Source organism: Pseudophryne corroboree, chromosome 7, assembly GCF_028390025.1.
Source record: "Pseudophryne corroboree isolate aPseCor3 chromosome 7, aPseCor3.hap2, whole genome shotgun sequence".
In the NCBI taxonomy this organism is placed as follows: Eukaryota; Metazoa; Chordata; class Amphibia; order Anura; family Myobatrachidae; genus Pseudophryne; species Pseudophryne corroboree.
Genome location: NC_086450.1, coordinates 324,408,150 through 324,435,164, shown reverse-complemented (window position 1 = coordinate 324,435,164; position 27,015 = coordinate 324,408,150). Strand labels below are relative to the sequence as shown.

The 27,015-nt window shown below is 41.9% G+C and overlaps 1 long non-coding RNA gene across 1 annotated transcript in view; it reads left to right on the top strand.

Annotated features, from left to right (window-relative positions):
- LOC134945189 (uncharacterized) overlaps positions 1–27,015 on the top strand; it is a 115,485-nt gene that overhangs the window by 60,270 nt on the left and 28,200 nt on the right. Inside the window, exon 2 of the long non-coding RNA XR_010182064.1 lies at positions 4,107–4,390. This is a non-coding gene — a long non-coding RNA (uncharacterized LOC134945189). The remainder of the gene's footprint in view (positions 1–4,106; positions 4,391–27,015) is intronic.

The window sequence follows — 27,015 nt, the reverse complement described above, 5'->3', positions numbered from 1 at the left end:
AACTAGTCACTGGCATACCGCAGGCAGTAATTGAATAGCTCAGGCCACTTAACCTGGGAGCTAAAATCCTGCTGTAAATCCAGCGGCTTATTGAATTCTCCCCTTAATGTCTGGACACCACTGCTGTTTACATAAGCGGCAGTAGAAACTTCATCCCAATAAAACAGTGTAAAAGTCATTTATGAAACGGTTCTTAGCAACTTCTGCAGGCATGCTCTTCTGAATGAGCCCCTTCACATTTTTTCTATTATGAATGAATAATACCCTGTAGATTCCACATAAACAATGGAATATACACCATAAACATGTGTTATTAGTGTGGAGAGGAATTAGCATATTTATCTCTAATTCTGCATTTTCAAAATTTGGAATTGACCTTCAGCATGTCATACATTCCTAACAGTATGTTCAGGGATGAATACACCGATATTTAAATTGTTTCTATGTGATCAATATATAGAATTAAATTAGAATAACATTTACAGCAGAACTGCCATGATTGTTATTTCATTCAAATCCCAAAGATAAATATCTCCTCCCCTCCAGCTAAATCCAGCTAAAGTGTGCACATGTGCACCTGGATGTACCATATTATGTTGCAAGTGGTGCAACACAATTTTTAAAATTTACTTCCAACTCTAAAAGGGCAGAGCGATCATTCAGAACCTGTGGGATAGCCCCCAAAATGGGTACCTGCAAATATGAAGGATCCCCCAGATGTACCATGGAGGGATCACATGGTACATCTGGAGGATTCTCAATAATTGTAGGTCCCTCCATTTCCGAAGCACAAATGCAGCCTCCACAGGTTTCTGTGAGGACCGCTATGCAGTCAGATTCACCAAGTCGGATCGAGTCAGATTTACCAAGCAACCCCAATACTAATGCCATCTCCGGATCCCTCTCTGTCAGTCGCGCATGTATATTGGTTGCGGAGGACCAGAATTAGGAAGCAGTGTGGTAGCATTACGCTATTATGCTGCTCCTAGCTCTTGGCCAGGACAGGTTCTTCTCAGTGCCCGTCTTCTGGAAAGCGATAAATAGTGAATCTTGTGAAAATATTCACACCCGCATTAAAAATTCACCTCAAATGTAAATGCGTTCATTTGTGTATACCTAACTACAGTGAGCAACCACTAGAAAATAATAACCCATAGGTAATATCATACATATGGTTGAAATAAAAATTCAGTGATGTTATAGACACATACTGTATTACTTGGAAAAAAAAAGTCATAGCTTTTCTGCACACATATCTGAATATACCCGATCGGAATATCACACCCAGATTTACCAATGCCCTATTAATGCCAATGTTATTAATAGGGCAGGAAAACAACAGACAGGAAAGACAAAACATTTGTCCCAAAATTGTATCTACACCTCACAGAAAGGGGCAGATTCAATGATCAGCAAGGTTCCATCAACGCCTCACGTGTTACTTCAGTATATTGTGGGCTGTCTGGGGAGGATAACCTCAATTGTTTTTGCTCTCACCCTATAGAGGATCCATGAAATTGAATCTTCCCCTAAATGTAACTTGTCTCCACTTCACATGAGACCATTTCAGTTGATGTTTCTCATTCCTCTTGTACAGTAAGGTACACTACTTGCTGCTCAAAGATAAAGCACAGCTCAGGCTAAATAAAGTACCTTCATCGCTCAAAAATGAGTAATGGGAAAAGGAGTGCATGGAATCCTCAAGCCTCAATATCTGACTTGCAGTGTTAGTATAAAGAGGGAAGGATGGCTGATGCCATAAAAAGAAGATTTTAAATACCAGAGTGTATTATAAACACCTGTAGTGGGAAAATTAACTGGTTGAACAATCTTATGGGTGTCTTAGTGGTGAAGTTGATATATGTAATGAGCACATAGTAGGTGTACAAACAAGGGTAGCAGGGACACATTAACACGGTACATCATGTTCTGTTATCCCCATTCGCAGGTTCCTCTGCATCAATCACAGATACATTCCACTACTTTTTCCCACCTCTTCCTGATTTGGCCTACTTTGTCCTTCTGCATAAACACATTGAATTCTCATTGGTTCACACTTTCTCATTTCTGCATGTTCCTATGTACACAAAGACATAATACACATTCCCCACCTATTGTATCTCCTCAGGCAATCCTCAAGGTGGTAAATTCACCAATTCATCCCAGGCGCTTTATCACAATAGGTTACCAGTAGCAGGCAACAGTTCAGGTCTGTGAGCAACTGGTATCTTAGAATGTTACATAGTTAGTGAGGTTGAAAAGAGGCAAAATGCCCATCGGGTTCAACCTGTATTTTGTGATCAGCTGTTCATATTATAATGTACCTGCTGAAGTAATGGCTTAGTATCAATTGACAACAATGATTCTTACCACTGAATGTCACTATGTTAAATGCTATAACCCTGGATACCCTTTCCAGTTAGAAATTTGTCCAATCGTTTTTTTAATGCATTTACAGAGTCTGCCATTACTACCTTCTCCGGCAAATTTTTATTGCCCTTACCGTGAAGAACCCTTTCCTACATTGTGCATGCAATTTTCTCTCCTCTAGTAATTGGGAAGTTGGATTTTTAGGATTGTTCAGTGTAAGAAAATTATTTTTTTGAATGACACAAAATGTGGTTTGTAGATGCTATGTATATATTGGATATTATTTTTATTGAAATGTGCTGGAAATAAAAGCTTGTATTGTTTCTTAAAGTCATTTTAAAAACAAAGGCACTAATCTATAAAGCAACATAACCAGCTAACAGAGAATGTAACCACAATGGCTTGGGCCTTATCTGGATACTGACATTAGATAGTATTGCTAGACTGTCCATCTGTGCAGATTTATTCCTGTTATACTGCTGATCTTTCTCCATATTTCTTTCCTGTTTGTAATAAATATATATCAAGCCATACTAAAATGTAATATGCATATTTTTCACTGCCTAGTCCTGAAATTGAATTGCAAGCCCCATCAACAATTCATACCCCAAAATATGAAATCCCACCCCTTTTTGACACTCGGAGACTATTTATATTTATATAACACTAATGCTGGCCATACACTAGGTCGATATCATGTATGAATACATGATATCGATGCATCATTTGTCCCATCGCATGCACATCATGCATGTTTTGGGTGCGATTACGATGCGATTCGCGGCCCAGCAGGTTTGCATCTTATGCGAGTCATCCTAATGTATGGCCAGCATATGGGGCAGATTTACCAACAAGTGATATTCTTGTTATCACTCGTTACTTATATTATATGGTGCACCATTTAATCAGCTCCTAACTGTCATGTGTTCGAAAAATGACAGGAGCTGATTAGCTGGAGCACCATTTAACATTAGTAACGAGTGATAACAAGAATATCACTCGTTGTTTAATCTGCCCCTTAGGCCTGAAATTTATCCATAGAATATTGTCATCTTTTTATCATTGTTTTAGGTACCCCTGGTTATGTCAGAAATATATAATAGAGATATTTATCAATTATGCTATATATTGTACATTTATATGATCATTTTAATAATCTCTAATAATACAGTATCTTATATTCCCATCTCATTTTTCCCAGTCTAGTCTATTTATTTCTCAATGCTGTAATGTTCCATTTTATTCCCTGTCAATATAACAACCCTAAATCCACTAACTCAATCCCCCTCTGGCCAGTTCTCTTTTCCATTTGCACTTGCAAGATAAGTAGACCAGAAAGACTCATGCAGCAATTGTTATCAGGTCACTTTCCATGTTTTGTATCTGCTGGTGCAATCACTGCCACTTTTATCCCTAATTTTTGTTGTTTTGTCACTTTGCACTGTCCCTTTTTAGCAGAGCAAATACAATAAGAGCTTAGATGCATGGGTATATCTATCCCTTTGCAAGGATGGCACCTGCCAGGGATGCCGGCCTAGGTGTGGAAGGGGGCACAGGGTAGTGCCACCCGCAACTAGGGGATAGGTTCAAGGCAAGAGCACCATTTGGCAGCTATCTCGGGGTGGCCACTGGAGGGCGCTGTGGAGTCTGTCATATGAATAGGAAACATTTTGTTTGTCTTTGTAAAATAAACAAAATGGTGTGCACTGTCTGATTCCCACCTCACTCTGTTTCAGCTCAGGGATGGATCACATAGCCGACATATTCCAGGTCTAACTGGTACTGTGCTCAGATCGACTGGTCCTTCCTCCAGGACCAGCCACCAATGAATTGCTGAGAAGATATCCCTACTCCCTCCCCTTCCTGGGACTCCACCTCTTTTGTGTTCGGAGGAGTCACTTGCCTTTCTTTTCCTCTGTCCTGACCTGTGACATATCTCACGCTCTATCTTCCATTGGAGTTGCACAGTGTGCAAAGGTCACCAGTCACAAAACTAAAGAGAGTCTTCTTCAGGAGCGTGGTAACTATCTGGAGATCGGTGGGAGTGTTTTATTATGTGGGGTGGGAGTTTATTAATCCTATCTGATGGGTGGAGGTGTATTACTAATGTTATCTGAGGGGTGGGGTGTGTTATTAATGTTATCTGAGGGGTGGGGGACCAGTGTATTATTATTTAGGACGGAGGTTTATTATTGTTATCTGAAGGGTTGGGTGTATATTAATGTTATGTGGTAGGTGAGGGGTGTATTATTATTTAGCTTTGGGGTGTATCAATGTTATCTGAGGAGTTGTGGGTGTATTAATGTTATCTATTGGCTGGGAGTATATTATGTCTGTTGGGGTGTATTAATGTTATCTGAGGGGTAGGGGATAATATTATGTAGTTTTGGGGTTTACTAATATTACTGGAGGGGTGGGCTTTATTACAGTTATCAGATGCGTATAATTATTATTGCATGGCATGGGTGTATTTAAGTTAAGGGACATATTAACAAATGCTTTACATCTATTTTACGTTTTTAATGTGTGGTAAAGGGGAAAAACCTAGGGAAAGGAGAATATGGGGGGTGGGGGTGTGTGTCAGTCTGGCCAGGGGTGCACTGACCCCTAGATACACCCATGCTGAGATGCATAAGAATGTTAAGCATAACTGTCTTAAAATGATTTTGTATCATAATTTAGGACAAAAGACCAATACCACACTTAGGGGAATATTTATCAGGGATGCAGTCAGTTTACCTCCAATCAAAATCCCGACGTTCAAAATCCCGACAAGGTAAAAATCCCGACATGGACAAAATACCGACATTTAAAATACCGACAAGGTCAAAATACTGACGTGTAAAATGCCGACAGGTCAAAATACCGACATGAGTTTTTCATGATTTTTTTCATTGAAACCGACTTGTTCATACTTTACCATCCCAGTGGACCTGGAGGGGGAATATAATAGTGTGCCGAGCGCAGCGAGGCACCGTGCCCGAAGCATGGCGAGCGCAGCGAGCCATGCGAGGGGATGCGGTACACTTTATATGGTGTCCATGTTGACTTATGTCGACATACACACAAAAAACAACAAAAACGGCATGTCGGTTTTTTGACCTGTCGGCATTTTACATGTCGGTATTTTGACCTTGTCGGTATTTTAAATGTCGGTACTTTGTCCATGTCAGGATTTTGACCTTGTCGGGATTTTGACCATCGGTCAATTGGTGTCGGGATTTTGAACGTCGGGATTTTGATTGGAGGTATTTCATACCGATCCAATTTATCAACATAATGCTTATTAAAATAATGTGCAAAAGTGTGTTTTTTTAGTATTACCTGAATGTATTAAAGGGCTATTGGAGCAGCTTATTTTAGTATCACCTGAATGTATTCAAGGGCTTTTGGAGCAGTTTTTGTGAACTACTGCTCCAAACCCTTTAAGTCTCAGTTTTTTGTAACAAGATCGCATTTCCCGTACATATAATGGGAAATGCGATCTGGCCAAATTTACTAAATAAAGATGTAAAAAAATACCACCGTGTGCCCTGCCATAATTATGGATAATATGAACAGCGCTTAAGCTCTATGTGGTAAAAAGAATTAAAATTGCATTTATTCACTTAAAAAATAATCACAATATTTGCTCATATTCTATGAAAACATGAATGTATATACACTGTTGCAACAGAGAAATTATTAAAAGGCACATTAGCACTGCTAAGTTAAAATAGCTGGGATTGATTTGTACAATTGTCCATGGCGATCTGCCACAGTCCTGGGAAACGTTTTAAGTACTTTGGATGTAAATTACCAGCTTTGTGGTGATGTGCGGTGACCTCAAAGGCTTGATGCAGACCACAGTGAAGTCCTTATTAAAAGCTCTGGTCTTTGCCACAATCCATAGGTAGTTGCACAATTCCTGTAATTCTGGACCTCTAGGCTTTATGTCTCCAAGGTAATCAGATACCCAGCTCCTTCACCAACTCGTTTCAATGTGTAAAGCAGCTTTTTTTTTTTACCTTGAAGCTTTTAATAAGGACTTCACTGTGGTCCGATTCCATGAGTCCTCAGATGCGGATGGTGATAAATCGGCCCCTTAATATTCAACTAATTGTATTACAAATCAAACAATTACTAAGGCTAGTGGCTCTATACGAAAGAGTTTCCAGTAGCATTCATGTCCAATTATGTGGATTTTCTGGTTGTCCATAGAATCAGTTCCTAAACTCAAGGTCCCTAAATCTTATTGGACTCCTTCATTAATTCCTTTAGGTAATTCGGTAGAGGCTGTTATCTACAGCTACACAGAGTCACAGGTAGTCACAAAATTTTCTCACTTGCCCATCTTCTAGGACAGTGGTGGGGAACCTCAGGCCCGAGGGACGTATAAGGCCCTCAAAGCCACTTGATCCGGCCCGCCCAGGCTCACCTAAACGAGAGGAGATGCCGAGCGCCCGCTGAGATTTTACCACCTGCGGGCACCCGGCTCCTCCTCAGCAGCAGCCGGAGGCAGGAGCTCACTCCTGAGCTCCAGCTTCTGGCCCAGGCAGGTTAAATGTGTGGCTGTGCGGCGCTATGGGAGAGACGTCATGACATCTCTCCCATAGTTTCGAGGAGAGGGAGGGCAGCGGTCCGGAAGCAGGATCAGGGCTGGTGAGCATTGTGTTTTGTTTTTTCTTTTAATGTGTGTGTGTGTAAGCGGCGATACTAGGGGGCATATTTAATGGGGCATAACTACAGGGGGCATATCTAATGGGGCATAACTACAGGGGACATATTTAATGGGCCAAAACAACTGACAGTGTGCATATCTAATGGGGCATAACAACTGACTGGGGGCAAATCTAATCGGGCATAACAAGTGACTGGGGGCATAACTACTGACTGGGGGAAGGCTAATTTTTAAGTTGATAATTTTTGTATGGCCCCCGAAGGATTTTATAAATATCCAAATGGCCCTTGGTAGAAAAAACGTTCCCCACCCCTGTTCTAGGAGCATCATCTTACTGGATGCAAACAATTATTATCTGACAATTTCTAGACCTTCTTACATTCTTGTTAACTAAAGAACATCAGCACTGTTGCTTCTCCAAGTTTGGTGTTCAATAAAATATTATGCTTAATTATCACAGGAGATTTCTAAGTGCTGGTTGGAACTATTCATACTTTGAAAGTTGGAGGTCCCCAGCCCAGCAGGTGCAAGGATTCTCTGTGCCATATATGATAACCCCAACAAGTGAGGAACAATGACAAGGCTTTAGTATAACAAAGTTAATATGAATAAATTCAAGTTCAAAGTCAAAGTTCTAACAGGATGCAATCCCTGCATATATCCAAAAAGGACGAGTCACTGTGTCGGCACAAGCCGTAATTATGAAGTTGAGCAATAATCCCTTGTAAAATGTATGAAACCTAACATTTGTTCTGTTCATCTGAAATTACTTGTAAAAACTAAGAGTACTAAGGTGAGCATACGAGCCCCTGACTGTTTTCAGCCAATTATGTTACTCTCAAAGGGTCTTTGCATAATGTAACTCTCTTATATGCACTGTGCAACTACACAATTAACTGTTAAAAATAATTACTGAGAATTCAGATTGATTCCATGTGGCCCAATGCATCCAGTTTATTCATTCAGTAATTTTTACATTGGACAGATCATTTCTTAAAATTTTCTCTTTTTAATGAGCGATTAATCTTTCAGGAGCATTAAGCCTTAATACACAGGATGAAGGATGTCTGGCCATGCGATTGTACTCTCCTTCATCAGCGCCTTGTTTATTGAAATGTCTCCTGATAACACCTTTAACCTTTTTCAGTGTAAGGCAGCACACATATACAGGATTTTTGGGCACATAAAAGCAACAAAGTGACAATATTAATATATGAGAGTTGCCTCTGTCCTGCTGCAATAATGGACTGATTAAGTGATTTCAGTCATTTGGGCTGACATTGCAACCAAGGCTGGATAAAGATTTGTGGGGGCCCCAGGGAACTGCTATAATTTGTGGGTTGCCCTACCAATAAAATTGTCAATATGATATGCTGATGATGATAATAAAAAGTATAATATGGATATACTTACCTGCAAATGTGTTTAAAGCACTTAAGTGCCCGCAGTTCACATTGTGCCATGTAGAAACCCCAGTTCACGTGGTAAACGGTATCCGTTCAGATGGTCGCCCATGTTATGGTCGACAGTCATTAGGTCGACCACTATTGGTCGACATTGACATGGTCGACATGGACACATGGTCGACACATGAAAATGGTCGACACATGAAAGGTCGACACATGAAAAGGCCGACATGAGTTTTTTAACTTTTTTTTTCTTTTGGGGAACTTTCCCATACTTTACGATCCACGTGGACTACGATTGGAACGGTAATCTGTGCCGAGCGAAGCGAAGGCACCATGCCCGAAGCATGGTGAACGAAGCGAGCCATGCGAGCGACCGCGGTGCACTAATTGGGGTTCCCAGTCACATTACGCAAAAAACGACACAAAAAAGTTAAAAAAACTCATGTCGACCTTTTCATGTGTCGACCTTTCATGCGTCGACCATTTTCATATGTCGACCATGTGTCCTTGTCGACCAATAGTGGTCGACCTAATGACTGTCGACCATAACATGGTCGACCATTCATACCGGAACCGTGGTAAACACCCTGGTGATGTAGCTGCGTGTGCCCTCCTGTTGTTAATCCAGCACTGATTGCAAGCTATCTGACCAACCAAAGGATCATTCTCGCTGATCTCACCAGGCAATTTGGTTGATCAATGTATTTTTACCCAATCAAACTTTGATTTGATCGATATAACCTTCTTCCACTAGCATTACAAACACATTTTCATCCTAGATAAGCTAGTGTTTTATACTTGATTTTTATGTTTATAACTTTACGCCTAAACTGCATTGAAATTTTTGACACCTGGGAAAGTTAATTACAGAACATAAATTCATTGGTCTGACGTTACATAATACATTGCAATGCAAACTGTTGTATCTCCTGTACTGTATTTATATATTTTAGCAATGTTTTCTTATATAGTCATATTCCACAATGGATTTTCAGAGTGCATTCAAACAGAACTAATGGGCAATCAATGCACAGCCTAAAATGAATTGCAGCAGCCAGCTTTTAAAGAGAACATCCTGCTCCCTAGACGACCATATATATTTTTAGACTGCAGGCAAAAATATCACATGTTTTGTGTCATCACTTGAAGACTAGATTTAAATGTGTCCTACATAGAGAACTCCTACCTTGGTCTAAGTTATTGCACACACTGACAGCATTAGTAAATTATTATGAGTTTAATTCACAGCTACTCTAAAGTACCCCTCCTATTCTGTCATCTGACAGTACGGGGTACATTAGTAGGTATTTATATGAATAAGAATCTCCTTTGAGGGGGGGGGGATTCAATTGATCGGTGTAAATTTTGCAGTGAAAAAAAAGGGCTTTATCGCAATTTTTTGACTGCTGTTTTTTATTGGGCAATTCAATTAATACTTGTTTTTTTTGCAGTAAAATGTACCCACTATCATGCAAAAACATGATCCTGGATCCATGTGTTTTCAGGATAGCGTCTGCGAAAAAATGGCACTTATCGCAGATTTTGTTTCTCTAGCCTCGAGGTGGTTGAAACAAAAGCCAGATCATTGAATTGCCCCCAGTATCACTTAGCAACAGTAATTAACTGTGGTTGATTGAATCCTCCCCCATTGTTTTTTTTGTGTGTGCAATTTGTTAAATGGCAAGATTATTTAACTCTCATACAGACAACAATATCTTGGTTGGTCAAGCTGGTCATGCAAATAAATCAATCTTCCTGTTGTAGATTGCAATCAAACTGATAGGGTTTATTCACTTGAATTAGAGTCAATATGGCAAGATGAAAATCTGGATAAAGATCCCCATCAGCGTGTATATGAGGTCATTGTCCTACCCTTAAATAGTAGGGTACCAGTTGTAGCCAATTTAAACTGCTTAATATATTGCAGTCATATTGAAAGATTGCAATAAATTAATATTTGTGCCCTACATGTATGGCCAGTCTCCACAAATCTGATTATTTGATTCAAACTGATAAAATGATCGCAGTCACTGGTTCTCTTTCCTCACTCAATTAACCCATTAATTGCTGAGACTTTTGGCACTTTTTGTTCTGGTCACATTCCAACATCAGTAAAAAAAAATTATAGCTTTTTCTTTTCTTTGAATTGAAGACTTTGAATTTTCAGAAAATACTAATAGTTTTATACTCCTGACATGGCGCAAAAAATCTATTGAAAATGTCAAAAAAGAGTGTTTTTTTATTTTTATATAATTGCCAGAAAATTAACTAAATGTTAATGTGAGCTTCTAACCACCACCAAGAAGAATTTTCTGATTCTTTCTTCAATAATAATCCACCTTTCCAAAACATCAAAAGCTGGAATCTACACATAGGTTTTCATAATAAATGCATAGGAATAGTACCATAAGCTAAGAAGCCATAATAACAATAAAAGAAAAATAGAAAACCTATTAAAATTGAGTAGATCCATGTTTTTATTTGATCTGGGTATTAGATCCCCTGATCTCTGGGAAGCGTCATGTTTTCTATAATATACTGTAGGGTGTCACTGCTGAGTACATATAGTTATTAGACAATAAAGTCCAGATTTATCAAGCCTTGAAGAGTGATAAATTGCACAGTGATAAAGTACCAACCAATCAGCTCCCAACTGTTATTTTTCAAACACAGTCTGAAAGTTAGGAACTGGATGGTTGGTACTATATCACCGTGCAGTTTATATCTCCAAGGCTTGATAAATCTGGGCCTAAATATTAAGGATTCCCCCAAGTGCCAGGACAGAGAAGATACTGTAGGGCATTTTCATTGTTCTAGCCTGATCATTGGGAATTGCAGCGTTTCCTGTTGTGCAGGGTGATATTTTCTTGTGATCACAGTTGATCACCAGACTATAACTACTAAAGGGCACGTCATCTGAAAGAGGTGACTGCACCTTTTCAGATGAGTGTGCCCTAAATTAATCGAAGCTAGAATGGGAATTTTTCCCCATCACTCCAATCCTATCTGTTGATCATACTGATCACCAAACAGTAAGTTTCCCCCTCTTTCAAATATGGTTGCCCTCAAATCTGTAAGTGCTAGTCCCCCATTTCCTGCACTTTAGATTTTTTATTTCTGTAGTGTAGTGTAAGTTCTCTTCCCCTCTGTGGCGTCATCACACACCGGTAGTAATTACCAGTGGGAGGCTGGTACTGTAGTGCTGAGGCTGAGTGAGATTTGTCCAGTTACGGATCAACAGGTCTACAGTAAAAAGGTCTACAATTATTAGGTCGACACCACATAGTTGACAGTGAAAAGGCAGACATGGACCCTGGTCAATCTGTCAGTATATGAAAGGTTGACACAGGAAAAGGTTGACATGTACAAAAGGTCAACACATAAAAAGGTCAATATGGAAAATGGTTGACACAGGAAAACATCAACACAACATTTTATTGGTGTCATTTTTTGCCATCTGAGCACATGGACCCCCAATTAGTCCACCGCATCCCCTCTCATGGCTCGCTTTATTCATCATGCTTCAAGCAGGTTACTATTCCAAGTGGTAGTCCACGTGGATGGTAAAGCATGAAAAAGTTGAAAAAAGTGAAAAAATAAATAAAAACTGATGTCGAGCTTTTGAACCTTTCGACTATAAGCATTGTCAACCTTTCATAGGTCAACGTAATGATCATGTCAACCTAAAGCATGTTGACCATATGATATCGACCTAGTGACTGTGTAACTAGACACTGTAGATCTATTGACCGCATACTGATTTGTCCACAGCATTTTTGATATTCAATATAAGGACAAATCAGGCTCGTCCATAGCACTGAAGTGGTTAATATACCTCTCATTACTGATAGTTCCATACCAACACATTACATGACTTTTTTAAGCTTGTTACCTTCATCCTTATCATGATCAAAGAAAAATCATGCTTTTGCTAAAATTAGCACAAGAAGTGTTGCAGAGATATGGAATAATGTTTAGTATAGTGCTAGTAGTATGACATTTCCATCAAAGATAAGGACCATTTTCTAAGACTATATTTCCTTTTATGTATATCTCTAAAAATCTTTTGGTTAATGATCAGTTATCCTACTAATATCCCTTTCAGTCATAAGCCAATACCCAAGGTTGTTTGCTATTCACATGCATTGACCTGGGTCCAGCTTATTTTTGAAAGGGTCTTATCCAGGTTGACAGTCCTGGATCCATACCCCTTCAGTTGATATGGGTTATTCCCGGGACTTGCAACCCAGGTCAGTGCCTCAGCTGGTGTGTGAAAGGTATGACCTGAGTCTTGGGTACAGCAGTTCTTGGAGATAACATAATCTCAAAGCTCCCACTAAAAGCCAGAAGACCCAGGTTCAGTGTGAAGGATGACGATTCAGGAATAACCCTGGTCATCACCCATGTGTGAACGGGTGTAAGTACAGAAAACCCGGCTTCAACCCTGGCTCAGTGTTCTGGGTCCGAGCTGGGATAAAGCCGGAGTTTTAAGTCTGAAAGGGGTATTAGTCACAAAGTGAATGTTTATGTTTGGGAAATGAGGTATAGGGAGGAATTCAATTGCTGGAGAGTATCTTGACCTGACCGACACCCAGCACACTGTACAGTAATGGGATCTTGCTTAAAAGTGTTCACTACCCCATGGTAGTGAGCACTTTTCAGTGAACAGGGGTGCGTATTGCTCGGGCGAAGGGTGTGAAATGGACTGCCGCAGCAAAGGCAATTCGCAACCCTTTGCCAGCAATTGAATTCACTCCATGGTATCTCTGGTAACATGTAAACTAACATCAGTTTGTTACATGCCATGTTGATTCACATACTAGCAAGTAATGCTTTGATGGCAGATACATAATTACATTTTTAATGTAACAATATACGACTATTATTTCAACCACATTGGTATTGTAGTTTATAAAGAGCTTAATTATCCATCCAATCAAAGTCACAGAAACATTATTTATACTCTCTTGCATTTAATGCCGCACTAAAATCACTCATGTTTTCACTAAACACTTCAGCAGTTTTCATGGCATTGATATTTCTTCCAAAACACATGCATTGTGTAACATGGAAGACAGAATAATCTGCACAGGAGCAGGAGAACATATTATATGCCAATTAGGGGTGTGGCATGGAGGGTTGACAGTAACTAGGTCTACAGTGTCTAGGTCGACCACTATTGGTTGACAGTAACTAGGTCGACAGGGTTTCTAGGTCGACAGGGTCTCTAGGTCGACATGGTCTAGATTGTCAGGTCAAAAGGTCGACATGAGTTTTTTATGTTTTTTGGGTGTCGATTTATCCGTACAGTGACCTGGAACGCCAATTAGTGCACCGTGTCCCCTCGCATGGCTCACTTCGTTCGCTATGCTTCGGGCAAGGTGCCTCGTGCCGCTGCGCTCAGCACAGGTTACCATTCCCAATCATAGTCCACGTGGATCGTTAAGTGTGAAAAAGTAAAAAAAAAGGGACAAAAATGTGAAAAACTCATGTCGACCTTTTGACCTGTTGACGTAGAACATGTCAACCTAGAGACCCTGTTGACCTAGAAATCCTGCAACCTAGTTACTGTTGACCAATAGTGGTCGACCTAAACACTGTCGGCCTAGTTACTTTCGACCTAGAGACCGGATACCGCCAATTAGGTAGGGCCCTAATGCTTATCATGCTAATGTTTAATACAGATTGTTTTAACTGAAAATTTGAATAGATAATCAAAAATCAAGCCTGTTTATTTATTTAAATATTTACCCCACAATTCATTGACCTGCAAACTCAATAAATATTTTTGTAGCAGTTTGTCCAGAGAGAATATTTTCACACCCAGAGATTGGATACACAAAGATTTAATATACTGTAGGTATTTACATTATGTTAAACTGGAACAAAATCTCCAAATAATCTCAGTTGTGAATTGTACAGATTCTCAGGCTCCCTAAATGGGTTTTATCTGGGGTAATTTGAAATTGACTTAATGGGGTGTATGGGAGTCGTTTTTGCTGATTAGGGCCGTGAAATGGGCATATCAGTAATGGGTTATATTTTGTAGGCTTTAACAAAAACCAATGGAAAGCATGTCTAAAGTCAGTGAAAGCCCCAGCTGTTTCTGTTCCAATTCATCATCCAATTTTGGTTTTGCCAAAATGCTGTGACTGGTTTCGGTTTTAGTGTTGCATATTTTTTTTAAAAATTGACAAAAAAAAGGTAACATCAAATACTTTTGGCATTTTTTGTTTGTACAGTATTATTAACTTCAATAACATTAATTCACACTCATTTCCATTCAATTTTGACTACTTCACAGCTTACAATATTGTTTTCATCCAGTTTAGGCCAAAGGCTGCAGTGAGCTGGCTGGTTACTAAGTGACAGAGCAGCAGCACAAGCACATAGCAGTTTATGGCACATCTATAAAACATTACCATACAGCAGTGACAGAAAAGAAAAGTGGTGTAAGATGGAATTGTCCTTGAGCCATCCCACCCACCCTTATATGGGATATTAAAAAGGACATGCACATTTTAACAAACCAAGCAACAGGGACTGCCAGATTTGTGGCTGAAGTGCTTGGCTTGTTTGGTCCCCAACAAAGCAAGCTACCAATGGACTTTAGGCAGCTAAGCTAAAGGGGGGTACACATTGGAAAGATATATCTGCAGATCAATTGATCTGCAGATATATCTATGGACGGATCGGGCAGTGTGCTGTGCATACACACTGCCCTATCCGTCGGGGACTGACGTCATGAACTGGGCGGGAGTGTACACACGCCCGCCCAGTTCAGCTGTCAATCACCGCCGGCCGCCGCAGCATGTGTACGGGTGGTCGGCAGACCACCGTACACACACAGCGACGCGCCAATATATCAGTAGATATATTGGCCGTCGGCTGTGCTGCGGGGCCGACGCGATACGTCTGTGAACGACGGAGGTCACAGACGTATCGGCCATACACACTGGACGACGGACCCGCGATCTATCGGCCGTTCAAGAGAACGGCCGATATATCGGCCAGTGTGTATGGGCCTTAACAGTTCTGCAATGGCAAGATGTCATCGTCATTACCATCCCCATGCTCATCTGTGTGTACATCATCCTCACACAATATCAATTCATACCTGATCGAATCCACCTTTACAGAAGTCTGTGTACTTTGATGTAATTGCTGGTAAGGGTCTTACTCGTGGAATTTGTAGTTCACTTTGATGAACATCATCTTTTCCACATTTTGAGGAAGTAGCCTCCTACACTGATTGCTGACAAGGTTCCTGGGTGTGCTGAAAACTCTCTAGCACACACTGGAGTGGAGGGTGAGCAGCTTAAGTAATGCAGAGTCAGTTTGTACAAGGGCATCCAAATGTACTTTTTTTCTTTCCAGTAGTCAAAGGGAGTCTGTGAAATGCCTGTTTGTACACTGTCATTAAAATAACCCTCCACCATTCTTTGGATGGTAACCGTATTAAATGGAGTTATGGTAGGGTTGTCACTAATTTTGGGCAACTCTTTTAGTACTGACCAGATGTCAAAATTTTGTGTTAACTCCTCTGCATCACCACTGGGCCTTTTGGGAATGCTGCATTTTTTCCTTGCAGCAGCTGCAGCGATAGTATTGTGTTGTTGCTCCTGCTCTTCTCTAAACTGATCATTATCCATTTTTTTAAACGGACAGCTCAGCTCACACTGGGTGGAGTCAGACTGCTTTTATATGTACGTGAAGTGATCAGACACACACACACACACACACACACACACACACACACACACACACAGCACAGTGGTACAGAGCATACTGAGGTAGAGAGCACAGAACAGTACAAACAAATTATACAACAATACATTTTTTATTCTTTTTAACTGGCAGCTCGGCTCCCACTGTGTGGAGTCAGACCACTTTTATATGTACGTGAGGTGAACACAGAGCACTGTGGTACAGAGCATACTGGGGTAGATTGCAGAGATCAGTACAAACAAACTATACAACTATATATATATATATATATATATACATACATACATACACCAAAAGACTCGGCACTCCCATAAACGAGAAAAACTTGGTCCAGTGCCTTCAGCACTGCATGGCAGCAGTATATACTCAGAACTTGGAAGCGGCACTCAGGACACAGATACAGCGATATTCATATGTAGATCTACATATGAATATCGCTGTATCTGTGTCCTGAGTGCTGCTTCCAAGTTCTGAGTATATATATATATATATAAAATTTATTTTTTCATTTTGTTAACTGGCAGCTCAGCTCACACTGCATGGAGTCAGACCACTTTTATATGTATGTGCACAAAACACACTGGTGCACAGGTTATACAAACGTAAAAAAAATCTTTTTTTCTTTTACTTTTTTAACATTATTTAACTTTTTTTTTACCTTTTTTGCAATGGACAATACGGAGTCATATTGCTTATATGTGAACGCAGTGGGTGGGGTGTGGCCTGCAGAGTCAGTGCAGCACCGCTGTGTGACAGAATTACACTAAGGGTACTGGACACAGCTTGTGGATGGACACAGCACAGCCACTTGTAGATGGACACAGAACAGCCACTTGTAGAAGGACATAGCACAGCCACTTGCAGATGGACACAGTACAGCCACTTGTAGATGGACATAGCACAGCCACTTAATGGACACAGCACAGCCACTTGTAGTTGGACATAGCACAGCCACTTAATGGACACAGCACAGCCACTTGTAATTGGACATAGCCCAGCCACTTAATGGACCCAGCACAATCACTTGTAGATGGACACAGCACAGCCACTTCATGGACATAGCACAGACACTTGTGGATGGACATAGCCAGCCACTTAATGGACACAGCACAGCCACTTAATGGATACAGCACAGCCACTTGTAGATGGACCCAGCAGAGCCACCTGTAGATGGACACAGCAGAGTACAGTGCAGGACACAGCAGCGTGACTGGAGTGAAATGGTGCAGAGTCACTGCTGCCAGGTTCTTATATAGCATCCAAAACCTGCGAGAATCCGACAGCGGGAGGACGACGTTTTGCCTCGTTTGGAATCTGAGCTTGGTAGGAAAACTCGAGCCAGGGCTCAGATTGACTTGGCAACAAGGCCTATCTAATAACAATATTTATTATAACGGGATCAGTATGATATGTCAGGATCCCGGCAGTCAGGAGACTGACGTCGGGATCCCGAAAGCCGGGTTACTGAGTGCAGTGTGTTCCATCATGGGCTCGCTGCGCTCGCCATGTCTTGGGCCCGGTGGTGACCTTTGGTCGCCAGAGGGTAATATTCCCCCTCGGGTGGTGGCGTGGACAGACACCCGAGTGGGGATTTAAACCGGCGGTTGGGATTCTGACTGCCGGTATTTCATTGGGTGTTGGTATTCCGGCATCGGTATCCTGGCAGCTGAGATGCCGACAACCTGCCAATTGAATGCCTCCCATTATAATTGTCCGAAGCACTTAGCAGCATTGCTGATGCCGCTGGCTGTTTCCCTCCATCCTTTAACTTGATAAATAGGTAACCTAAAGCTTAAAAAGTAAAAAAATAAATCTAAAATGTTATGTTTTTTGTAACTGGTAGCTGTCACAATAATCACTCTATTATTTGATCGTACAGTGGTTGATATAAATTAAAACAAATAACCTTCAATGCATAACAATGCAGCAGCCTATTTAAGCATTTAAGAGGTTTGGATTCAGTAGTTAAGTTGAAGTAGGGTGATCAATGGAATGCTCATTTCAGATGGATACAAGTAACAGTATATTTGCAGCTTTGCCAGTTGTTAGTAATGAGTCTATGCAGGCCCTCGGCTGCAGCGCTGACCACTCAGTACAGCGGGGGCTGCTTAGCACATATAAACGTACATGTTTTCCTGAATGTAATATATGTGCTGGCTAGTTATCCAAGGGAGCAGCAGCTCTGTGTGTATTAAGCTGCCAGCGGCACCCGGGAGTTATTCTTCGCTTCTTCTTCTAAGTTCGTCCCTAGACTCCTGTGAAACTAGCCAATGGGACTCTGGGGACGGGCTTAGTAAGAAAGTAAAGGCTGATGCTGCTGAGTCTAATGCTGCTTAATACACACAGCCAATCTCCAGGATAAGCAGCCAGCACATATATGTGCTAAGCGCTTCCCCCCTTTCCTGTAGACTGTGTGGTTGGCAGGGACGTGCGGTGAGGTAAATAGCTCAGGAGGCACTGACTAGAACCAGAGCCAGATTTGCACACAGTATTTGTAGCCAAAGGATTCATGTGGGCACTGGCGTAACTAGAAATTTTTCTCCCCCAAGCCCAAAACTTCTCTCCCCCCCCCCCAATTTGCATTAGAAAAGTGTAGAATGTGTGATCGCCGTAGGTGTGCACCACAAAAGGGGCGTGGTCTTGCTAGAAGAGGCATGGCTTCACTAAAAGCATGCCCAGTCATTGGCCATCACAGGAAAACAATTATCCTGATTCATGCCCCTTACATTCTTTGTCATTTTTCCTTTCTAGTAATGCCCCTTACACATTATACCACACACCGCAATGGCCCTTGAACATTATGCCATGCACCATATTGCCTATTACACAATATGCCACACACCGTATGAGTAGCTGAATATACATGTCATATCTTTAAGCATTCTGGAGTGCATCTTTTGCTGCTTACGATTGATGTACAAAGACATCTGCGTCTACATGGGCACTGTGGTCTCTTGGAAGAACCCTAATCCAGGGCAATACATGTGGGCTGGAAGGGCTCTGGCATCTGCTAAGCCCATGTATCATGTATTGTGAATTGGATGTGTCTGTGTTCCTACAGCAGATTAATTTAGTGTTGTTGGTGGGCCAGACAGGAAATCGGCTTTACCTGTTGTCAGACTTTGACAGCAGATAAAGCAGATTTCATGTGAATATGAAAGCAGAAAATTAAATCTGCTTATGTATGAGGCAATAACAACAGAGAATGACAACCTGAGCCTCCGCTCCGTCTCTCTTCTCTCAGACTCCACACCACCGCGCCACGTGCTGGGTGTACTCACCCACCCTTACACAGCTGCTCAGAAGAGTTAACTCACCAAGCGTGGCAGCAATGTCTCTCTTCCACTGTTCCTGGGCCAGGCGACTGGAGTCGCGGGACGGCACCATTGACGCAGTACAGCCTGCTGCCCTGACAGGCCAGCCTCTGCTCCGTCTCTCCACTCTTCTCCACACACCACGCCACGTGTCGGGCGTACCCACCCTCCCTCACTCATATTTATACACCTCACCTCAATCTAATTGGTAGTCAAATCTGTCTGTCAGTCAGGCTAAGCTTATCACTCAAACTCCCGGTGCCCACATGCCACGGCGGGGTCTGCGTGGGCAGTAGTTACACCAGTGCATGTGGGCATTATACACAGGTGCAGCAGTATACAGTGCTGGAAATTTGTTGAGTTTTGAATAATACAAAGAAGATATTTCTGACATATTCTTTAGTCAAATTTCTGGCACAAATGTTACTATGACAGGAAAGGCTCTGCCTCACACCACCGCACATCACTGGTGGTCGGCGCTGCAGCCGCCGCTGAGTCTAAGTAACTTCAGATGCAGTAAGAAGAACTTTTATTTGACAATTTCATGTTAATTTATTGCACCAAGAGAGCGGATGTTCGAGAAAATCACTCCATGGACTAATTGCTACCTATCAGACAATGCGGCTAAAGCTCTACTCAAATCTTTGGGGGATTTACACTGACCCCTCTGCACTCCACCCCGCCCAACAGATTTTGCCATAGGGGGTCTAGGGAGGGGACCCGAGATTTCTCTAGACAGCCCTGAGTGGATGGGATCGTTTCATACATGTGAAAATGAGAAATCAGTATTTTGGTACTAGCTTATATCCGTAATGACTGAGATGTCAGGAGGGTAACATACCGCCGCACAGGCTCCCGGCGATCACATACCTCCCAACTGTCCCGATTTTCGCGGGACAGTCACTTTTTTTGGGACTGTCCCACCCGTGGGCCACAGTGTCCCGCGGTGGGGGGTGCAGTTGGGAGGCTCCTGTCACTGCTGCTCTGCTTAGCACTGCTGCTCTGCTTAGCATGAGTGACAGAGGGAGAGGGGGCATTCCAGCAGCTCACAGAGCGCTGGGCATACCCCCTTAGTGACGGAGAAGGGAGGCGTGGCTTACAATCGCGGCATCACTGCAGACCCATGCCCCTTTTTGAGGCCACGCCCATTTTCGACGCGCGTGTGTCCCGCTTCAATAGGTAAGAATGTTGGGAGGTATGCGATCACAATACCGATGCCGTGATCTTGCACAGCGGTACAATGCCGGTGCTGGAAAGCTGACGCCACAGACTGTTCTCCCTGTATGTGTATCCACGACACCCATAGAGGGAGAATATAACCTGTAATGAGCGCAGGCTTACTAGTGCTCGCCACTCTGCCAGCATCCTGATGGCCGGGATGCCAGTGTCGGTATAATGACGGCCGGCATCCCGGCCATCAGTAATTCATACTGATACCGCCAGGAGATACCTTTCAATGTGCAATACCATGCTAAATATGCTGAGAGCAGAGTATCCTGTAATAATCTAAATTATCTGATCTTGTTATCTATTTTCTTAGTTTATATTATCCGCAGCACTGAAATCAAACCATACAGTCTTCTAATAGTATTATGTGTGAATGACTGTAAGGTAGAAGGAGTCAGCCTTGCTGAGGATTCTCTTCTTATAAAACTGTATGTAGAGGTTAATGAGCGTGCTTTAAATAGCATCACTACTAAGAGTACTGTTTTTGATTAAATAAAGTTACTAACTAGAGAAGGGACTGTTACAGAAATATGGAATTGTGTACTGGCATATCAAAATATAGAACACTAGCTGAATACCCGTGCTTCACTACGGAATTTTAAGTATAATGCCAATCTTTGTCAGGCCACAGCTCTGGGCGGGCCTTCCCTGGATTGATTATGTCAAAAGGCTGGTGCTGAGGAGAATAATCCGTCTCCTTCTCTGCCCCGTCCCGCCTCTGATGCTGCCCTGCTCACTGTAAATGCTGGGACGACAGGCCAAGCTCCGCCCGCTGTATGTTAAATATGTAAGGGTTGCAGGCTGACTCTGTTTCAAAGGGCCCTATGTCTCCTTGCTTAGCTTCTCGCTCTCCTTAGGGCCATACCTCCCAACTGTCCCGATTTTCGCGGGACAATCCCGTTTTTTGGGGACTGTCCCGCTGTCCCACCCGCGGGCCGCAGTGTCCCGCGGTGGGGAGGGGCAGTTGGGAGGCTCCTGCACGCGCTGCTCTGCTTAGCAGAGCAGCGATGAATAGACGCTGTGCGCATGCGCACAGCGTCTATTCAGTGCAGACAGAGGGAGAGAGGGCATGCCAGCAGCTCACGGAGCGCTGGGCATGCCCCCTCAATGACGAAATCGGGGGTGTGGCTCGCGATCGCGGGTCCTCCCGCGAGGCCACGCCCCTTTCTCATAGGCCACGCCCTTTTTCGGGAGCGCACGCGGCTTCGCCGCGCGTGTGTCCCTCTTTGCAAGCGGCTAAAGTTGGGAGGTATGCTTCTCCTTTGAGGTAAAAATTTAAAGATTTTTGCAAAACACTTAAGGTCACTGGGAGAGCTGTCATTACCCTTTACACAGCAGATAAGCAGTTGCTGACTATCAAGCTTTCCTTTAATGCATCTAAGAGTCAAAATATCTATGTCTCCTTTCCTCCGATTGCTCTCTGAGAGGTTCAGCAATGTTTAGTTCAAGTGACAGGTTAACCTCTGATAATTGAGATTCAGATCCGATTGCAGCAGCAAATTTGTTTGCAAATGGGCAAAACCATGTGCACTGCAGGGGAGGCAGATGTGACGTGCAGAGAGAGTTAGATTTGGACGTGGTGTGTTCAAACTGAAATCTAAAATGCAGTGTACAAATAAAGCAGCCAGTATTTACCCTGCACAGAAGAATATAACCCACATATTCGGCGTTCAACATACAAGGTATCAAACTGGCTTCACCTGTGAGGGTGATCCTGATCCATTGTAAAAAGGATTATCACAGCATCTAATCCCAATGTATGTAGCTATTGTTTTGGTGAAGCCAGTTTGATACCTTGTTTGTTGAACGCTGAATATATTACCTACACATTTTGGATGTGACACACTGAGAATTACAACCGGTGGTAATCTTTTCCGTTATAGAAAATTTGATGTTAACCCCTGATGAAGTCCTAACGGACGAAACGCGTTGGTTTTCTTCAATTTGGCTGATTAGAACTTGCATCAGAATCATCTAGTTGAAGATTCATCCTTTCAAATTTTAAATAGAGATCACCAAATTGTATTCCCCAGACCAACATAAAAACAACATGTGTTAATAAGATTGATGTGTGTAATCCTGAAAAAGGTTTTTATATATTTGCGTCAATGACGTATGTGACAATGTTATAAATTCCATTGTTCATTTTATGTGAATAAAAATTATTTTAATATTGTATTGTGAATTTTAAGGCAGTACAGCTACCATGAGAATCCCCTACACCTCTCCATATATATATATATATATATATATATATATACACACACATATATATAGAGAGAGAGAGAGAGATTAGATAGATATGCTTTTTGTACATACTACATTATTTTTACTGTGCTTTCTAAATTGAAAATATAATGATATAACTATTAATGTTACTTAGAATATTTAATAATACTTTTAAATTAATTTATTTCAGGATTTTTATTATATTTGTAGTTTTGTCATCACTTGGGAATACATGTGTAATAATAACTTTTGCAGTTTATGTCAATAGAAAGCATTTGGGCGATGGCAAGAACTCGTCGTATGCAGTAATAGAAACAGAGACACCTGCAGGTTACTGTATACAATATAAATTGTACAAATGTGTGCCAAACTTTCGCATGACGTATAACATACTAATTGGAACAACATGAAGGATGAATGCTTCCTCCTAGATGACACAAAAAGTATTTTCTGGTGTCTCCTATATTAGAACTTGTGCAGGGATAGGATTGCTTACCCAAACTGACAAGGCTTTACCAGTAAAATCCATGAATTAGCAGCTGTGCAGCAATGTCCGGAATATTAATGCAAGATAAAGTTATGTAATAAAAGTGTCTGAAATGTAATAGGACATGATGTGAGAAGGAGTGTGAGAAGAAAATTAGATTATGTGCATTCACTAATATAGGTGCCTGTCCATTTGTACTAAAGAAAAAGTCCCACCTACTAGTGGCACATAACTCCCTTTGAAAGTGTTTTAGAATGGAATGTTGCCTGTTACGTTATTTTGTTGCATAATAGAGCGTGTAATTTGAGAATGACAGAGCACTGAATACCATGAAAAAACATTGGAAGTAAGGAACTGGACGGCTGCTGTAAAGGGTTACTTAATATGCAAATTACATTTATAATAGATTACCCCGGAACCCCAAACAGCTCACATTTTCCAGGTCACCTAGCAGGCACACAGGTGCAGTCCTTATTCACTGACACGTTTTAAAAGATCCACAGGTGGAGCTAATTATTCACTTGTGATTCTGCGAGGATTCCTGGAAAACATGAACTGTTTCGGGTCCTGAGAACTGAGGGGCAGGTGTATTAACTTGGAGAAGGCATTTGGAAGTGATAAACCAGTGATAAGTGTAAGGTGATAAAGGAACCAGCCAATCAGATACTAACTGTTAATTTACATATTGGAGCTGATTGGCTGGTGTCTTTCACCTTGCACATATCACTGGTTCCTTATGCCTTCTCCAGGTTAATACATCTGCCCCTGAGTTTGATAACCTATGCAATAACCTACATACTGTATTATATTTACACTTGAATTGCTCCATTGGTTGCCATCGCGTGCCGCCCGCACGCAAAACACTTTAATTCCCCCTAGAGAGGTGAGGAGCAGCGTTAACCTTTTATTATATAGGTTCTATCTATTTATTTGCAGTGGCTTGCATATGTTTTTAGATGGTTCTAGTCAGTCATTTTTGGGGCTAATTAAGTACAAATTTAAAATTATAATTCATTACTTTTCTGTAGATGTTTTTTTATAGAACGGCATAAAAACGGACACTTGCTTGCATAAGTATTTAACCCTTATGCTGTGGAAGCTCCAAGTTTATACAGATGAAAGATATTGCCCTAACTAGGGTGACCATATTATCCCTTTTACCTGGGACGCTCATGGATTACACAGGTTCTGTGGCTGGCTGACTTCAAGCCTACATTTCAGCTGGTTTTAATCAGCCACAGAACCTGTGTAATCCATGAGCGTCCCAGGTAAAAGGGATAATATGGTCACCCTACCCTAACAATTGACTTTCAATTAGCCTCTGCCTGTGAATAGTTAAAAGGGTGTAGTACGGTAGGCCGGCGCTCGGGCTCCCGGCGACCAGCATACCGGTGCCGGGAGCCCGACCTCCGGCATACCGACAGCGTGGCGAGCGCTAAGGAGCCCCTTGCGGGCTCGCTGCGCTTGCCACGCTGTGGGCACGGTGGCGCGCTACGCGCGCCACACTATTTTATTCTCCCTCCAGGGGGGTCGTGGACCCCCACGAGGGAGAATAGCTGTCGGTATGCCGGGATCCCGACATTCGGCATACTGAAGACCACCCAGTTAAAAAAGGTTAGCTCTTATGGATAAAATACACCCTAATTCAAATAACTATAGTTATAGGCAGGGGCGTTTCCAGAGAGGAGGAGGCCCGTGTGCAGGCTCCGGCTGGGCCCCCTCCTCTCTAGCCGGCAGCGCTGTGTAAACTCTGGGCACTAGGGTCCCTAGGGGACCCTAGCGCTGTCCCAGAGTCTACAGCGCATGCGCAGATCTCTGGGGAAGTGACGCAGCGGCCATTTTCCCAGTGATTTACCTACTGCGCATGCACGAATCACCAGGAAAATGGCGCCACGCCATTTTCCCAATGATTTCAGTGGTACGGGACTCCGGAGGTAAGTATTTCTATTAATGGGTGCAGGGTGTGTGGTGTGGGCCTCCCTGAACCCCTGGGGGCCCGTGTGCACCGCACACACTGCACCCACTATAAATACGCCACTGGTTATAGGTCTTCCTATACTACTTCAAATAACTATAGTATTTATTTATTTATTTATTAGCAGTTTCTTATATAGCGCAGCATATTCCGTTGCGCTTTACAATTAGAACAACAATTATAGAACAAAACTGGGCAAAGACAGACAGACAGAGGTAGGAAGGCCCTGATCGCAAGCTTACAATCTATAGGGATAGGTCTTACTATGAACCTGAAGGAAAGCATTGGAAATCAGCTCCAAATAGCATTCTAATAAAATGAAATATAAAGTTTGTAGGTAAATGCTACGCAATAATATCCACGTACTTGGCCATTCCAGTGACCACTTAGTTGTTAGTGAAGAAATTCAACTGGCCTGTATGTGAGGATGGCTATTAGCCATTACTGAAGAAAAACCATATCAAAGCATGTCTGGGGTTTGGCAGAAAACATCAAAGATCCAATGAAAAAGTACAATAAAGTTTTGTGATGAGACAAATCTGGATATTTGTGTTCCTCCTTCAAGATGCTATGTGTGGCATAAACCAATACTGGTCATTCCTCAGCTAAAACCATCTCAACAGTGAAGTATGGGGTGGCAGTATCATGTTATAGGGATGCTTTTCCTCAGAGGGGACTGTGCGTCTTATTGAAATTGAAGGATGAATGGATTGTGCAAAATACTGCAGTTTTAGTCTAGTAGAAAACTAAAGCTTGAATGAAAGTTATCTTTCACCAGGACAATGATCGCAAACACAAGGACACAGCGAGACTGGCATGGTTGAACAACAAAAAGGTGAATGTTCTACATTGACCTTGTCAAAGTACATATCGTAATTCACTTGACAATCTGTGGCACTATCTGAAAATTGCAGTTCGCAAACGTCATCCAATCAACCTGACAACCTGGAACAAATCTGCAAGGTAGAACAGCCAAAAATCACTCCCAAACATTATGCCAAACTTTTACACTTTCCCAGCGGCTGCCATTGTCTGCAGCCGCTGGGTGGGGGTCCTGCCGTGCTGTCCAATCAGCAATGATTGGCAGCGCAGCAACACTGAGGGGAGGGTGCAGGGAGCAGAGGGACCTCCCGGTCCCTCTAAGAGCAGCAGCGGACGGAAGGTTGCGGAATTGTAGACAGCACGCACATTAAATTTATATTAATAATAATTATATTATGATAATAATGATGATAGTAATAATAATAATAATTACTATTATTATTATTATTATTATTAATATACAATTATATTAAAGATAATCAATATTTTTTTATATTTATCTGTTTCTGCTGATCTGCTGAGGAATGAGGTATTGTGAGGCACACATGCCAGCCAGAAAAATATAATATTTTGAAATACTTATAGAATACGTGTATTTCTTTTATAGGTTGTAGTAGAATGTGGTAGAGCTTGTAATGGAGGTTTTTAAAAAAACTCAGAAACAACCTAAGGCTGGGCACACACTTAGACAATAATTGTGCTGATCGTCTTATGTGTACCCTCCCGTGGGTCGCATGCTCATCTTTCGGTTGGCCATGCAGCACGGCCAACCAGAAGATGTCATGTGTGACCCG